The following is an 18,392-nucleotide window of genomic DNA, read 5'->3' on the forward strand; positions in this document are numbered from 1 at the left end:
GAATTGGTCAATCAATAACTGCACAAATCATCAGAAGCAAGAGACAACTTCCAGACCCCGCTCTGCCTCTGGCTGCCCTCTCTGGGTTCCATTTCTTCATATGTAAAATGAGGGAATTGAAGAGAGAGAGAGAAGAGGGAGGGAGAGAGAGGGAGAGAGGAGAGAGGAGAGAGGAGAGAGGGAGAAAGAGGGAGAGAGGGAGAGAAGGAGAAAGAGGGAGAGAGGGGAGAGAGAGAGAGAGAGAGAGAGAGAGAGAGAGAGAGAGAGAGAGAGAGAAGAGAACAGAGAGAACAGAGACAAGGAGAGAGACAAACAAAGAGGCAGAGACAGACAGAGAAAAGAGACAGAGAGACAGAGACAAAGAGAGATAGAGACAGAGGTAGAAAAAAGACAGAGAGAGATATACACAAAGACATACACAGATACATGGGGGATCATTCATTAAGTATAAGCGCTAAGTACTCTGCTGAGCACTGGAGTACAAACGCAAGCAAACAAGGCAGTTCCTAACCTCAAGAAACTTACATTTAATGGAGAAAGAGAAGTCCTGAGACTGAGTCTATTGGACAAGATTTTTTCAAAACCCTTTTCCAGTTTTGGTATCTATAGAAGTTAACTGCATGTCCAGCCATTCAATGCTGTTCAGAATACAAAGAAGCATATTTCAGAGGTAGGGATGGGGAGGATTTAAAGAATTCCTGAATAAGTGGTTCTAGTCAGGTTTTCTCCTCCTGGGAAATTGTCCATGTAGGTGATCCCATACTGATGTGGATAGAAACAGTGCCCTAAGAGTTAAAATAATACTGATTGACTTTGTGAAGCCCTTGGTGCCCTAAAGTCTCTCCTTATCCTGGACCATAAGATTTCTTGTTCCCACCCCACATCCTGGGGAATGGGATTTCCTTATCTTGTGACATTCATAGTCCTCACCCAGTGCCTTTATCTTGCAAGACTTACCCTAGATCTCCAACCTCCACAAGGAAACCCTAAAACCATCCTATATAAGTCTGGTCCTTTTTCCTATAGCGCTGCCTTTGTTTAACTCCTTGCTAAATCTCAGTCCAGCTGCTTTTGGGTCAATAAAGCTCCCAGTGGCTACAGAGAAGGTCTAAGTGAATGCATTCATATTTTGAACCAGCTCTCCCATCTCTCTCGTCAACATAATGGTCCCAGTTTTCTTTGTTCCCTTCTCCAGACCTTTCTGCTCCCACTGTCTCCCAAGCAGTGAGACCCCTGCAGCGCCCAGACACTGCCAGCGGTGTCTGGAGCATCACTGACTTCTGGGTAGTCAGTCAGACTATGGATCCTCATATAAGGGGATGCCCTTGAGCTGGGTCGCTCACATTTTTTCCTCCCCTCTTCCTGGCAGGCTGGGAAATGTGGCAAGAGTCTGCTTGGAGACTGCTGGGAGGGGAATTTGGGGAGGAGATCGTTAGGGAAAAGAAGATAGTGTTCATTGTAACACAGCCTGACCTACATATAATCTCGAAAAGTAATTTGTGAAGGGAGTTTCTAAATAAAACAAGCTCAGTAGGAAATTTGGTCTCCAAAACTTAAATAATAGGCACCTTGCTCTGCTTGAGCAGAATTTTTACCCTGTGTTGTTCCTTCCTCTGCCCCTAGAGACATTGAGGGAGGCGGATAGATGGGCCTCTGCACCTGGTTTTCTTTAGGGGGTCCTTGCACCCTGGTTTCAAGGTCTCTGTGCCCTGTGGGCCTCTGCACCTGGTTTACTGCCTAGATGTAATCCTTCTCTCTTTTTCTAACCTTTTCTTCCCCTCCCTGAGGGATATGCATTTTCCAGTCTGTCTCAAAGGCAAAAGAGACAAGGAACTACAGCTCCTCTCCAACCAAGACTGGAAGGCGCTGGGTACAGCAAAGGGTAAGTTCAATTCTCTCATTTCTCTCATCTCTAAGGAACTAGGAAAACTGTAGGTACTCCCTTCCCTCTGTACCCCAATAGTCCCTGTCCCCATGCCCATGCCTACAGGATCACCCCTTTTCTCCTGGTCTATTGGCCACCAGATCCTTGCAGCTCGACTCAGCAGGACTTTCCTGTAAGCTGCCCCTAGGTTAGCAAAAACGTGAATTTATGGATAATAATCTTTTAAAGTGCTAAGAGTATTGGGCCTTAGATATGAAAATGTTAACACTAGATTATGAATCTAGATTTGATTTGTTCATTCAACTAAGTTACGGACACCTGATTGGTAATTAATTGGTTCTGCTTCAAGTTTTAAATACATGCTTGTGGTATGGATATATTTCTGAATTTTCTTATATTGTGTAATTTTTGCATTACCTATGTTATTAGAAAAGCAATTTCTCTTATAACCTATATGCTGTTAGATTAAGAACTGTATTATCAGATTATGAGGTTGTTAACTGAAACAAGGATTGTTGGAACCTCGTCATAATCTAGCAATCTAGTCATAAATTCTTGTCAAGTTTGTGTAAGGTCTTCTACGTAGCAGAATTCCTACTGAGTAGTCATGGAGTTCCTAAAGAAGGACCTTTTTTGGTAAGAATTTGAAAATATATAGAAATGATCTCTAGTAATTGACTTTTGCACCAGGACAAATTTAAAATTTGAGATGTGAGTCCTGGTAAATTTTTGATTAGTGAAACTTGCCATCTGAGGCAAAAGCTCTTGGGACTATAACAAACTATGTTTTGAGTTATCTGATGGATCATAAAAATCCATCAATAGTCAATCTACCATCTGAGAGAAATGCCACAAGCTCCTCAGAGAAAATGTGACCAATACAAGTGGGATCTTCCTCTATGGCAGCTAAGAGGACAATTCTAGCCTCTGCCTAGGATGGGATCCTCCTGGCTCAGTTTCTCCATTGTGTTCCTTTGAAAAGGAATGTTTCCCACCTGAGCATTCCTGAGTCTGGCTATAAGGTGGAAGTGATACTGTGTGTCTGCAAAACTGTGATGTTTTATCTACTCATGTCCTTACTTTTTCTTTTAACGGCAAATTTCTGTAATCAAAGCCAGTGATCCATCTGAATGAGTTATTCTATACCCCAGTTGGGTAAATTAGTACTTCTGCATAGTCATGTGAAAGATTAAATCCCTAGAAGAGAACACTCTTTCTGAATGATATGGAAATAATTAGACAAAGGGAAAAGAAGTTTGTGAAATGAACAAACACAGTGTTGAATCGTTTTCCCATAGACTAAGGCTGGGATACATCTGAGCTACTACATGAAAGTGTGTGTTTAAGATGTAGGCTATTCAGCCTAAGATTTTATTCCTTTTTATACCTTAAACTACTTAGTAACTGGGTATTTGGCCTAGTCATCTACCTGCTACATATGTCTATATGGAATAAGGTACTTAAATGTTTCAAAATTATATTAGAATAATTGAGTATTGGTACAACTGATGGAGGGAACTAGCTGTTAGTCTGTTAATTACTGAAACTAGATCAGAAACATCTTCAGTTTGAGGAAAAGAATTCCAGTGCAATTTCCATAGAAGAAGGTAACTTGGAATATTTTTGTATTAATGGAAAAGTCAACTTCATTCAAAGTTTGTTATAAGCAACTTATTGCTATGCACTGTTTTGGAATTAATCATTTATGGATCCTCCCAAGTCTTTTATGGTAACTATATTTACAAGTATAGAGTTGGATCCTCGATAGCATCTGATCCTCCTAAAGGAATTGGAATCAGAGTGGAAACTTTTGAGAAAATAACAGGATCAGAAAATCCTATATGTCAAAAGTAAATAATAATATCGTGGGGCTCTTGGTTTCTTTGTTTTTCCTCTTTTCTGACATCACTTTTAATGCTCCTTCTATTTGGGGCCTGCATATTGAACTTGTTTGTCAGATTCATGTCTCCTAGACCATGCTGTCCACCTGCAGGTGGTCATGCAACGAGTATACCTGTTCTACACTCTCCTCATCCCCTGGACTCTGCTTCAGCCTCATTTTACTCTCCTCCCCACTCCCACTCAGGCAGGGACAACGTCTTTGACCCTCTCCTAAAAGCATTTGGTTTGGATGGTGAAGCAGACAGCAGTACTGAGGCAGAGAAGTAAGCAGGAAGCAGGATATGAGATAAGATGCAGGCCCTGACTATCCAGAAAAGTGATCAAAGAAGACTATGCCTTGAAGCCCCTCACCTTGGGGACTTGCCTGTGTGCTTTCTAGCTATGTTGTGTTCTAGACCCCACCTTGAACCACTTCTGTTTCTAGCCCACTAATTCCTGATTCCTACTCTGTACCAAGGGTTAGGCCTGCTTCCTCAGCACTGGAAGTCTAATTCCTTAATTCAAACAGAGAATTCTGTGGGGTAGGCAGAGTACATGATTGCTGGGGTTACTAGTCTACTCCTCATAGCTTTCCCCCTATATTCCCTGAAAGTCCTTCAGCGAATTTTTCCTTTGAGCACTCAGAAGATATTACAGGCAGTTTCTTGGATGCAAGACATCCTCTCCAGCCTGATATCTCCCCCTACCTCCTCCTGGGGGTCATGGTTTCTCTCCCTTCTTTCTCCCATTGTGACCCCAATATTAGTCATTTTATTCACTCTCATACTTGGTCTGTGCTTGTTTAAACCACTGGTCCACTTTGTGTCATCTCACCCACAGCAACTTTTAGGGTACCAACCCCTGCCCTTGATGCCACCAAGTGGCTTGCCTCTCTCCACCCTGGACTCAGCTGGTACTGCATTCGGCACCCCATGCTGATCACCTCCCCCCAACCTTTTATGGCCCCTAAAGTGGACTCTTCACCCCGTTCAGCTGGAAGCAGCTACTGAAGACAATGACCTTCGCCCCTTTTCCCTCTAAAGAATTCTCCTACCTAGTGGCTGAGTGGGGAAATGATGTGGATAGAAACAGTTCCCTAAGAGTTAAAATAATATTGATTGACACTGTGAAGGCCTTGGTGCCCTAAAGTCTCCTCTTACCACAAAACTTCTGATCCTGGACCATATTATTCCCTCTCCCCACCCCTCATCCTGGGGAATAGAATTTCCTTATCTTCTAACATTCATAGTCCTCACCCTGTGCCTTTATCTTGCAGATTTATCCTAGATCTTCAACCCCCATTAGAAAAGCCTAAAATCATCCTATATAAGCCTAGTCCTTTTCCTATGCCATTGCCTTTGTTTAGCTCCTTGCTAAATCTCAGTCCCACTGCTTTTGGGTCAATAAAGCTCCCAATCCCTACAGAGAAGGTCTCAGTGAATGCATTCACATTTTGAACCAGTTCTCCCACCTCTCTCTCTTCAACAATACTTCACTTAACCTTAAGTCCAGGCATAAAGGAATATTAATCATCCAGGAATCTGACCCTAGCTAAAGTAGAAATGAATTCAAAAAGTTCCAGAAGGGCGATCAGATGGTTGAATGAGGAAGGAATTCCCTGGAGCCCTCCCAAATTCCTTACCAAACAACCTTGAAAAATTCCTTAGAACCAGTTTAGAAGTGGGGAAGCAATTTACAGGTCAGTATGAAAGGTCTGTCTCAGTGGGGTGAGATAGGATCAAGGTCCAGAGAGCAGTGCAGCAGGCCACATATCAAGAGACTTTCAACAAGGCATCTAGTCCCAGGGCAATCCAACAGAGAGGTGTCATCCCCTGTACAGACCACCAGAGAGGCCCCACCCCCAAAGCCAGCCAGTAGGGAGACCCTGCCCTGAGGGCCTGCCAGCAATGAAACCCTCTCCCAGGGAACAGATAGAAGCAAGACTCAGGCCTTGAGGCTTGGCCAGCAGTGAGGATCCACCCCAGTACAAGCCAGCAGGGCCCCCCCAACAGTGAAAACCAGAAGGGAAGTCCCATATCTACAGTAAACCAGCTAGCAAGGCCCCACCTCTGGGGCAGACTAGTAGGGAGATCCTACCCTGAGGGCAGGACAACAGGAAAGCCCTAACTGCAGAATAAGTCAGCAGGAAAGCCCAACTTCAGTGATAGCTAGAAGTTAGGCCCTCAGGTCCAGTGAAAGCCCAAGTTCCAGCACCAGAAGCTTGGGACAATGCAGGAAGAGATCCCAACTCTTACATAAATTAGAAAAAACAAACATAAAAAAGAACTTGACTATAGAAAATTACCATGGTAACAGGGAAAATCAAGGTACAAATTTAAAAGAGGACAACAGTGTCAAAATGGCTACTGTAAAATCTCAAAGGAAAATGTAAATTGATCTCAGGCCCCCAAAAAAAGTTCTGAAAGAGTTTTAAAAGGATTTTTAAAAAGCAAATGAAGTAAAAGAAAAATTTGGAAAAGAAATAAGAATAATGCAAGAGAATCATGAAAAAAAGAGTCAACAGCTTGATAAAAGAAATGGAAAAAAAGGAAAAAAATATACAGAAATATTCACCAAAGAAAACAACTCCTTAAAAATAGAATCATCCAAATGGAAAAAGGAAGTACAAAAGCTCACTCAAAAAAATAATTCTTTAAAAATTAGAATCAGATATGATTACACATGCATAACCTATATCAAATTGCTTGCCTAATTATCTTACATAAAAGAAGCATTACAGAGCTATTACAGTGCAGAAGATGAGGAGGTGACAGGCAACACTTGAACTTTACTCTCATTAGAATTGGCTCAAAAAAGGAATAACTTACACACTTAGTTGGATATAGAAATCTATCTTTATTCCCTATAGGGAAGTAAAAAAGGATGTTGATTAGAAAAATGGGGGTGGAAATGGAACCAATAGAAAGGAAGGCAGATGAGGGAAGGTGGTGATTAAAAGCAAAACATTTGTGAGAAGGGACCTGCTAACAGGTGAGAGAGAGACAGAGAGAAAGAAGGACAAACAAGGGAAAAATGAGATGGAGCAGCAGACATAATCAGTTATAACTGTAAATGTAAATGGGATGAACTCACCCATAAAACATAAGCAGATAGCAGAATGGATTAAAAAACAGAAACTTACGATATGCGGTTTTCAAGAAACACATCCAAAGCACAGAGATAGACACAGAATAGAGGTAAGTGGTTGGAAGGGAATCTATTATGACTCAGCCGAGGTAAAAAAAGGGGGTAGCAATCATGATCTCATACAAAGCGAAATCAAAAAGAGAGATGATGAAGGAAATTATATCTTCTGAAAGGTATTATAGATAATGAAGTAACATCAATACTAAAAATATAAGCACCAAATGCTTATATAGCTATGGCATCTAAATTTTTAAAGGATAAGTTAAATGAGTTACAGGAAGAAATAGATAGTAAAATTATACTATTGGGGGACTTCACCTTTACCCTCTTAGAACTAGATAAATCCAATGACAAAATAAACAAGAAAGAAGTTAAGGAGGTTAATAGAATTCTAGAAAAGTTAGACATGAGAGATCTTTGGAGAAAACAGAATAGGAAAAGAAAGGAATATGACCTTTTCTCAGCAGTACATGGCACCCAGACAAAAATTGACCATGTATTAGGGCATCAGAACTTCACAGTCAAATGCATAAAAGCAGAAATATTAAATATATCCATTTCAGATCATAATGCAATAAAATTGCATTCAATAAAGGACAGTGAAAAGAGATAAGAATTAATTGGAAACAAAATAATCTAACCTTAAAGATTAAGTGGGTCAAAGAACAAATCATAGAAACAATCAATAATTTTGTTAAAGAGAATGACAACAATGAATTATGGGATGCAGCCAAAGGAGTACTTAGGGGGAAATTTATATCTCTAAATGTTTACATCAATGAAATAGAGAATGAGCAGATTGATGAACTGGGCATGCAACTAAAAGAAATACTAGAAGAAAAAATTTTAAATCTCTAATTGAAATCTCCAAATTGGAAAGCCTGAAAATCAAAGGTGAGGTAAATAAAATTGAAACTAAGAAAATCATTCAATTAATAAATAAAACTAGAAGCTTTTTTTAAAGTGAGAAACACAATAAAATAGATAAACAATTGCTTAATTTGATTTTTAAAAAAGCAAGGAAGAAAATCATATTAATAGTATCAAAAATGAAAGGAGTGAATTCACCACCAATGAAAAGGAAATTAAAATATGAGAAGTTATTTTGTCCAATTATATAGCAAGAAATCTGACAATCTAAATGAGATGGATGAATATTTACAAACATATAAATTGCCCAGGTTAGGAAACAGAAAGAGGCAATAGAAGGAGGAAATAGAATAGAGGAAACAAAAGGAAAAACAAAAAGAGGAAACAGAAGAAGAAATAGAGTTCTTAAATAAACCAGTCTTAGAAAAAGAAATTGAACAAATCATCAATGAACTCCCTAAGAAAGAATCTCCAGGGCCAGATAGATTCATAAGTAAATCACCACTATTATTCAATATTGTACTAAAAATGCTAAGTATACCAACAAGAGAAGATAAAGAAATGGAAAGAATTAGAATAGGCAATGAGGAAACAAAAATGATCACTCTTTGTAGATGATACAACAGTACATTTTGAGAATGCTAGAGAATCAACTAAAAAACTAGTCAAAATAATTAACAACTTTAACAAAGCTGCAGGCTACAAAATAAATCCATATAAATCATCAGTGTTTCTATATATTACTAACATAGTCCAATAGCAAAAAATAGAAGGAGAAATTACATTTAAAATAACTTTGGACAATATAAAATACTTGGGAGGCTACCTGCTAAGACAAATCTAGGAACTATATGAACACAATTACAAAACACATTTTTCACACAAATGAAATCAGATCTAAAGAGTTGGCAAAAAAAAAAAAATAATTGCTCATGGCTAGGCCAAGCCAATATAAGAAAAATGACAATTCTACTTAAACTAATCTACTTATTCAGTGCCATATTAATCAGACTACCAAAAGATTATTCTAAAGAGCTAAAAAAAAATAACAACAAAATTAATCTGGAAGATCAAATGATCAAAATATCAAGGGAAACAATGAAAAAACATGTGAAGGAAGGTAAACTAGATGTACCAGATCTCAAACTGTATTATAAAGTTGTAATTATTGAAACAATCTGTTACTGGCTAAGAAATAGAGTGGTGGATCAGTGGAATAGATTAAGTACACAATACATTGTAGTAAATGACCATAATAATCTAGTATTTAGCAAATCCAAACTTGTGGAATTAAAACTTCTGGGAAAACTGGAAAACAGTATGACAGGAACTAGGTAGAGACCAACATCTCACCCCATATACTAAGATAAGATAAAAATAGATATATGATTTACATAAATGGGTGATTCCATAAACAAATTGGGAAAGCATGGAATAATTTACCTGTCAGATCTATGGATAAGGGAAGAATTTAAGACTAAGGAAGATATAGAGAGCATTGCAAAATGTAAAGTGGATTGTTTTGATTATATAAAATTTAAAAGATTTTCCAAAAAACAAAACAAAACAATGCAACCAAAAGTAGATGGAAAGTAAAAATTTTATAGCAAGTATCTCTGATAAAGGTCTTATTTCTCAAATATATAGACAATTGAGTCAAATTTATAAGAATACAAGTCATTCCCCAATGGATAAATGGTTAAAAGAAATGAACAGGTAGTTTTCAGACAAAGAAATGAAAGCTGTCTACAGCCATATGAAAAAATGCTCTAAATGACTATTGGTTAGGGAAGTGAAAATTGAAACAACTCTCAGGTGCCACCTTACCCCTATCAGATAGGCTAATATGACACAAAAAGGACAATGATAAATGGAGGTGGTGTGAAAAAAACTGGGGCACTAATGAACTGTTGGTGGAGTTGTGAACTGATCCAATCATTCTGGAGAACATTCTGGAGAGCTTTCAAACTGTGCACACCCTTTGATCCAACACAACCATTGCTAGGTCTATATCCCAAAGAGATTTAAAAAAAGGTGGTAAGGAAAGGTCCTATTTATACAAAGATATATGGTAGCTAAGAATTAGAAATTGCGGGGGGGGAGGGGGGAGAATACTTATCAATTGGGGAATGGCTGAACAAATTATTATTGTGCTTTAAGAAATGACAAGCGAGAGAATTTCAGAAAAATCTGAAAAGATGTACATGAACTGATACAAAGTGAAGTGAGCAGAACCAGAACAATTGTACACAACAAACTTGTACAATGAAGACCTGTGAATGATGAGGCTAGTCTCAGCAATACAGTAATCTAAGACAATCCCAAAGGACTCATGACTAAAAACGCCATCCACTTTCAGAGAAAGAACATATGTTGTTTGAATACAGACTGAAGTATGCTATTTTTCACTTTCTTCTTTTATTCAAGTCTTCTTTCACAAAATGGCTAATATGGAAATATTTTACATGACAGCCCATGTGCATATAGGTTTTATATATATGTATATATATATATATATAACCTATATATACATATATATAACCTATATACATCTCTTATATAACCTACATGAGATTGCTTGCTATCTTGTGGATAGGCTGGAGGATGGGAGGTATAGAATCTGAAACTCAAAACTTTGTTTAAAACCAATAAATGTTAAAAGTTGTTTTACATATAATTGAGGGAAAATAAAATGTTATTTTAAAAATTCTTTTAGATGAACCACTTAAAAAACTCAAGAAATATCTCATTTATTAAGATCAGGGGTTTTTTCCACTTAAGACTAGTTGAAATTTTAAGAGAGAAAGTTTCAATAGGTCAAATGACATTACCACACTCAATCATTTTAAAGCAAGGTCAGAGACCCCACAGCATTTCAAAACTCAAGCCTATTTTGTAATTCCTAAACTCTGTGTTCAATAACTTCTAGGTTTTCCATAGGAAGATACGTGGTTGAATTGCATTCTGGTAGTAGGAACAAATTAATTAAGGACAAATTATGCCAGACTAACCTCATTTCTTTTTGACAGGGTAGATTCATAGGTCTGAAGCATCAGAGATTCAGAACTGGAAGAGAAGTTCAAGATCATCTGGTTTAACCCTCCCCTGCACTTTGTAGATGAAAGAAATGAGGCTTCTGGAGGTTTAGTGACTTGTTCACCACCATAAAGGTAACAGTACAGGACAGTAAGTCAGGCATGTATGTGATCCTATACTGTTCGATGACTTTTTTCAATGATGTGGATGAAGGCACAATAACGTTTGTTAAATACTCAGAAGACATAAATCTAAGGGGAGTAATTAATACATGGGTGACAGAGTTCAGACCCAAAAAGATCTTGATGGTAAGAAAGATGAGTCAAGTCCAGTAAAATATAACAACATAACAAATATAACAATAAAATATAAAAAAATTTAATCTCAGGTTGGAAAAATCAACTTCACAAGATCAGGATGAGAGAGACATGGTTAGACAAAATTTAATCTGAAAAAGCATTGAGGCATTTGGTGGACTACAGAATCAATAGACATCAACAGTACGACATAGTGTTCAAAACGCAAATGCTAGCTTGACTGCATTAAGATATTTGTAGAGGCCAGACAGGGCCAGCTTGTTTGGGCTCTTGTGAGGTAATTATTAGATTTTTCAGGGTACGCATATATTTGTATCTCAGAAATTAGCAAATGCTACAAATCAGGTCTTGGTTTGTTGTTTTGTTAATTGTCTAGACTGGAGAAACTATGGAGAAAATATTCATAATTCATATTTAACTTGAGTATCTCATTTGTACATTCCCCCTGCCCCCACTGAGAGTCAGTTGTTAAACATTTACCGACAGACCTCTGGATCTGGGACAAGTAAAGTAACATTGCTCTATTCTCTGTTTTGGTCAGGATTATCATGCCCAGTTCTAACCAGCACATTTTAGGAAAGACATAGATAAACAGAAGTATGTCCAGAAGAGGAAAATCAGCATGGTGAAAGGATTGCAATGCATACCATGTGAAGATAGTTAAAGGACTGAGGTTATCTATTCAATAATGATAATAATATAATTATATATGTAATATGATTATTATAATAATATATATAACAAGAGAGGTTTTGAAGGAGACAAGGCAGCTGTCTTCAAGTACTGGAAATAGTTCTCCTGTGCAACAAGGTCACATTTATTCTACTTGGCCCCAGAGGAAAGAACTCCTGGTGGAATGGGTAGAAGCCGCAGAGAGTCAGATTTAGGTGCAATGTAAAGACAAATTCACTAACAACTTGCAGTTGTTTTCTCTTGTGTCTGACTCTTTATGACCCATTTTATGGTGATTTCCTTGCAAAGATACTGGAGTGGTTTGCCATTTCCTTCTCCAACTCATTTTAGAGATGAGGAAACTGAGGCACACAGGGTTAAATGACTTGCTCAGGGTCACCCAGTTAGTAAGTGTCTCAGGTCAGATTTGAGCTCAGGTTTTCCCAACTCTAAGCCCAGTGCTCTGTACATTATGGTGCCGCCTAGCTGCCCCTAACAATTAGAGCTATCCAACAGTGGAATAGGCTCCCTTGAGAGGTTCCTCCTCACCACAGATCTTCAAGCAGTCTAGATAACTCTTTGCTGGGTATACTGTAGATATGATTCTTGCACATGTATAATCTGGGCTATGTCTGGTCACTAAAGTCCCTCCCAAAGATCAGATGCTGAGATTCTGTAGGTTGAGATTTGAGCAGCAGAGAAATACAAGGACAATCTCATGCCTACACATGATTAATCATCAGATGATTTGTACAGGCAATGATTGACAGAGAAATTCAGAGAAGGCCGAAACTTCAGGCTGGTATAATCAGGGAAGGCTTCCCAGAGGTAGATTTAGTGCTGTCAAAGAATCACAATATTAAATGTGGGTGAGAAGGACTACAGCAAGTCACACTGATTTTCCAAAGGTGCTGACCAACATGACTGAAGAGCTATTTTTAAATGAATATCTAAAAGTAAATATGACATAAACCTCTGCCCTAGTTGGCACACTTCTGAGGACACAAGGCTGCTCCTTGGCCATGCTCTGGAGGTTCATGGGGGATAAATACTCTGTGTCTCACTCTGGAGCTGGCCAGATCTCCCTTCAATTGGCTGACTTACTTTTTCCCAGCTTTGGTAAAATCTCCACTAGAAAAAGGAGTAGGGACCCAATATTTGGTCAATAACAAAGTGCTATAGGAAAAAAAGGAAGCACTGTCTTCCTGGAGCATGTATTCAAGACTTATCAAAATGGATGACTGTTACCTTGGTCGGACGATTCACATGGGCACAAATAATACTACTAGGAAGACACTACAAAGTATTGGCAAGAATTATGAAGTCTTGGACAAGAAACCACAAAACAAAGGGGCACAGGTGGTGTTTTCTTAACTGCTGCCCATTGGAGGCAAGAAACGCAGGAGAGAAGAACTGATCAAAAAAGTGAAAACTAGGTAAGATATTTTGTTTTTAGCAAAACAGAAATTGTGACCCTAAACTTAGCTTTAAACTGAACTTTAGAGAAAGCTAGATTGTCTTTCAAATTCCTTTGGACTTCAACTCTATCAGAACAAAAAATAATTATGAACATGATTCTGAAAAGTTTTGATTTGTGAAGAAATCTGGATATTCAATTTGGAAGAGGAGAAATTTAGGGAAACTTGAGGATAAGCAGAGGAAGTCAAAGTCAAGTGCAAGTCATGTCATCATTGCTCTGATGGCATGGTCTTCTTTGGCAACAAAGGACAAACACAATCCTGTGAGTAGACACAGCTGGCTGAATGAGGTCCTAGCTAGCTGGGTAATTCAGCTCCTCCTCTCCTATCTGCCCCCCCCCCTTCCTTCTCCTCTCCAAAGGAAGGCAAATTTGGATGGCCAAAACATGCTTGGTTGACTTGGGTTTTACTGACTAGTTTCCTTCCCTTCCCTTCCCTTCCCTTCCCTTCCCTTCCCTTCCCTTCCCTTCCCTTCCCTTCCCTTCTCTTCCCTTCCCTTCTCTTCCCTTCCCTTCCCTTCCCTTCCCTTCCCTTCCCTTATCATTCCCTTCCCCATTCTTGTCTTGTCCTGTCTTTTTCTTTCCCAAAACCTTAAACCTATAGCACTCTGAAACTGGGATGTCAACAGGCCCCTGCCCAAGGGCTCTTCTGGACCCTCTTAGCTTTAGAGTGATTGTCAAAAGAAAATGTTGTTATTTCCCTCCCAACCTGAAGTCTTTCTTTTTCTTCGCCTCATTAAAGGGACCATGCCCTGGCTACTTCTTAAACAGTCCTATTCAATGAATGGGTGCTACCTCACCCTAAGTGAGTACCTGCAAAGACCTTAGCCTAAAGGGCTCAAGGTCAGGGGGCAGAGCCAAAATGGCAGAATAGAAAGACACATATACTCTAGTGCTTCCCCCACAGCCCACAAAATACCTGTAAAAAATGACTCTCAACAAATTCTAGAGCAGTAAAAGCCACAGAACAACAGAGTGGAAGAGGTTTCCAGCCAAAGGTAACCCGGAAGGATGACAAGAAAGGTCTGTCTCGCAGGATGCTGAGTAGAGTGGAACCCAGTGCTGGCAGCGTGGCACTGGGAGGACCTCCAGGGCAGAATTCCCAGGAGGGAGGGTCCCAGATCCCTCAACCCACAAGGGACAAAGAAAGCTCCAAAGGTCAGTGTGAGAGGGCTTTTCCAGCTGGGCAAGAGGGGAACGGAGTTGTCACAGCATTGGCTCCAGGCTGTGGCAGCAGCAGCAGTGGGTGGCTGGCAGCTATGTGGAACCAACCTGGGTCCATTGTCCAGTGAGCTCAGCTTAAAGCTTCTGGCAGTATTGAGCAGCTGATCTGAACTTCAGCCCTCAGTGGCTACCCTGCCCCACCCAAAGCCTCTGGGGGAATTGAACAACTGATCTAAATCTCAGCTTTGAGCACGATACTAGGGGGAGAAGAAGCACTAGGACCCTTCTCTTGACAAAGGATTCAGAAGTCAAGTAACTGACTGGGAAAATGCCCAAAAAAGGGGGAAAAAAATAAGACCATAGAAAGTTACTTTCTTGTTGAACAGGTGTCTCCTTCCATCCTTTCAGATGAGGAAGAACAAGGCATACTGTCAGAGAAAGTCAAGGCTTCTGCCTCCCGTACCTCTAAAATGAATATGAAATGGGCTCAGGCCATAGAAGAGCTTGAAAAGCAAGTCAGCAGCTTGCTAAAGGACAATCAAAAAAATGCTGAGGAAAATGGCACCTTTAAAAATAGTCTAACTCAACTGGAAAAAGAGGCCCAAAAAGCCAATGAGAAGATGGAGGCTTTAAAAAGCAGAATTACCCAAATGGAAAAGAAGGTTCAAAAGCTCACTGAACAACAGAGTTCTTTAACAGAGAGAGAGTGGAGTTGAGGGAAGCTAATGACTATGCAATAAACCCAGAAGTAACAAAACAAAACCAAAAGATTGAAAAAATAGAAGAAAATGTGAAACATCTCATTGGAAAAACAACTGACCTGGAAAATAGATCCAGGAGAGACAATTTAAAAACTATGGGACTACCTGAAAGCCATGATCAAAAAAAGAGCCTAGACATCATCTTTCATGAAATGATCAAGGAAAACTGCCCTGATATTCTAGAACCAGAGGGCAAAATAAATATTGAAAGAATCCACCAATCACCTCCTGAAAGAGACCCAAAAAGAGAAACTCCTAGGAATATTGTGGCCAAATTTCAGAGTTCCCAGGTCAAGGAGAAAATATTGCAAGCAGCTAGAAAGAAACAATTCAAGTATTGTGGAAATACAATCAGGATAACACAGGATCATGCAGCTTCTACATTAAGGGATTGAAGGGCTTGGAATAGGATATTCCAGAAGTCAAAGAAACTGGGATTAAAACCAAGAATCACCTACCCATCAAAACTGAGTATAATACTTCAAGGGAATAAATGGTATTTCAATGATATAGAGGACTTTCAAGTATTCATGATGAAAAGACCAGAACTGAATAGAGAATTTGACTTTCAAACACAAGAATCAAGAGAAGCATGAAAAGGTAAAGGAGAAGTCATAAGAAAGAGAAGTCATAAAGAACCTTCTCAAGCTGAACTGTTTACATTCCTACATGGAAAGATAATATTTGTAACTTTTGAGACTTTTCTCAGTATTTGGGTAGGTGGAGGGATTACACACACACACACACACACACACACACACACACACACACACACACACACACACATAAAGACAGAGAGTGCAGGTTGAGTTGAATCAGAAGAGATGATATCCATAAAAAAATAAAATAAACTTAAGGGGTGATAGAGGAAAATGTTGGGAGGAGAAAGGGAGAAATGGAATGGGGCAGGCTATAACTCATAAAAGAGATAAGAAAAATCTTGTTCAATGGAGGAGAAAAGGGAGGAGGTGAGAGGGGAAAAGTGAAACTTACTCTCTTCACGTATGGCTTAAGAAGGGAATAACATGCTCACTAAATTTGGTATGAAAATCTATCTGACACTATAGGAAAGTAAGGGAGAAGGGGACAAGTAGAATGAGATAGATGATAGAAGGGAGGGCAAATGGAAGAAGGGAGTAACTAGAAATAAACACTTTTGGGAAGAGATAAGGTCAAATGAGAGAATAGAAAAAAAAGGAGGGACAGGGTAGGATGGAAGGAAGTATAGTTAGTCTCACACAACATGACTATTATGGAAGTCTTTTGCAAAATGACACGTATATAGCCTGTATTGAATTGCTTACCTTCTCAGTGGGGATGGGTAGGGAGGGAGGGAGGGAGAGGAGTTGGAATTCCAAGTATTAGAAACGAATGTTAAGAGTTATTATTGCTTATAACTGGGAAATAAGAAATACAGGTAATGGGGTATAGAAATTTATTTTGCCCTACAAGAAAAGAGAGAAGATGGGGATAAGGCGAAGAGTAGGGTGTGATAGAAGGGAGGGTACATTGAAGGAATGGGTAATCAGAATGCAAGGTATTATGGGGTGGGGGAGGGGAGAGATGCGGAGAAAAATTGGAACTCAAAATTTTGTGGAAATAAATGTAGAAATCTAAAAATAAATAAAATAAAGGGCTCAAGGTCTCCCAGTGCATCCTGGGTCATCTCCAGTCATCCTGATGAATATCTGGTCACTGGATTCAGATGGCTGTGGAGGAGAAGTGAGGCTGGTGACCAGCACAGCCCTCCCTCACTCAAAACAAAGTCAAGTGCAAGTTATGTCATCATTTCTCTGATGGCATGGACTTCTTCGACAGCGGACAGACACAAGAGATGATAAAAGACTATCAAGAGCCAACAGAGGTGCTTAGAGGAAGAGATAGAAATATCCAGAAATAGTACGAAAGCAAAAATAATAATCTCAATAAGTGTGGAGAGCTTGTTAAGTTTTTCTGTAATGACTTGAGTGTACAATGTTTGAATTTACGTCAGAGCCAAGTGTCTTCTATCTATAATCAAAGGCTATATTGATCTAAGTCCTGGAAGATAAAGAGAAAAGGTTCTAGGTACACCTTGCCATATGCTACATTACCAACAATAATAAAGCAGTATTTTAAACACATACACACATACACACAGCACTTCAATGGGAAAACAAATTTGTGAAGTGTCAGAAGTAAGCTTTGTCAAGAGGTTGGAGAATATAAGAATATTGTACAGAGGAGTAAGGGAAGGAAAAAGACAACTATATACTTGAAACTGAAAAACAAATTTGAGCTTCTTTCTGAAGAGGAAGCAGCTAGATATCATTAGAAGAAAGCACTTGCTTGTTCTACAAGAAATGATGGAATAGAGCTACAGAAAGCATCAAGTTAAGAATCATCTAGTGAAGGTCAAAGGAAGAAGCAAAGTGGGGGCTGATTGGTGACTTTCTGCTCGGTGATACTGAGGCAGCTCTTTGTCAAACTAACAACAATGAAGAGGTACATTGTCTTCCTGGGGCATGTGTCCAAAACTTGTCAAAATGGATGACTATTACCTTGTTCTGATGATTCACATGGGCACAAATAATTGCTAGGAGGATATCTAGAATGTATCATCAAGAATTATGATATCTTAGGCAAGAAATCAAAGAACAAAGGTGGTGTTTTCCTAAATGTTGCTCAAGGAACGTAGGAGAGAAGAATAGATCAGGCAAGTGAAAAACTCAATAAGATGACAGTGTCCAAGAATGTGATCTGAATTTATGGACAGACTTCTGGCCAAAAATGGTATATACATTTAAAAGTCTAGTAAGACAGATTTGTCAGGAGTCTTGCAAATATATTCAAAAGTTTTGAATGAGAAATGAGTTAGAAAAAAGCTTACTTTATATCTGTTAAACTAGATACCATAGAGAAAAACTATAATGAAAGAAGAAAAAGAGTAACTTATACAGCCAGAAATTCACTGGAGGCAAAAATCATAGAAAGACTATATGAAAACCTTAGTTACACACACACACACACACACACACACACACACACACACACACACACACACACACACACACACCCCACACACACTTTAGTCTATAAGCAAGACATATTAAAGGCCCTAAAGTAAGGAAGCAAACTTGACCTTATAGATATCATTGAGACTTGAAAAGATAAAACCTGTGACTTTAATATGGCTCTACTTG

General features: G+C 39.0%; 1 long non-coding RNA gene across 1 annotated transcript; it reads left to right on the top strand.

Annotated features, from left to right (window-relative positions):
* Positions 1–233: 233 nt before the first annotated feature.
* Positions 234–16,522, top strand: LOC140502863 (uncharacterized). The gene is made up of 3 exons (XR_011966599.1): positions 234–1,882; positions 10,813–13,244; positions 14,858–16,522. It is a non-coding gene; the product is annotated as an uncharacterized lncRNA (long non-coding RNA).
* Positions 16,523–18,392: the final 1,870 nt, after the last annotated feature.

Source organism: Notamacropus eugenii, chromosome 4, assembly GCF_028372415.1.
Source record: "Notamacropus eugenii isolate mMacEug1 chromosome 4, mMacEug1.pri_v2, whole genome shotgun sequence".
NCBI lineage: Eukaryota > Metazoa > Chordata > Mammalia > Diprotodontia > Macropodidae > Notamacropus > Notamacropus eugenii.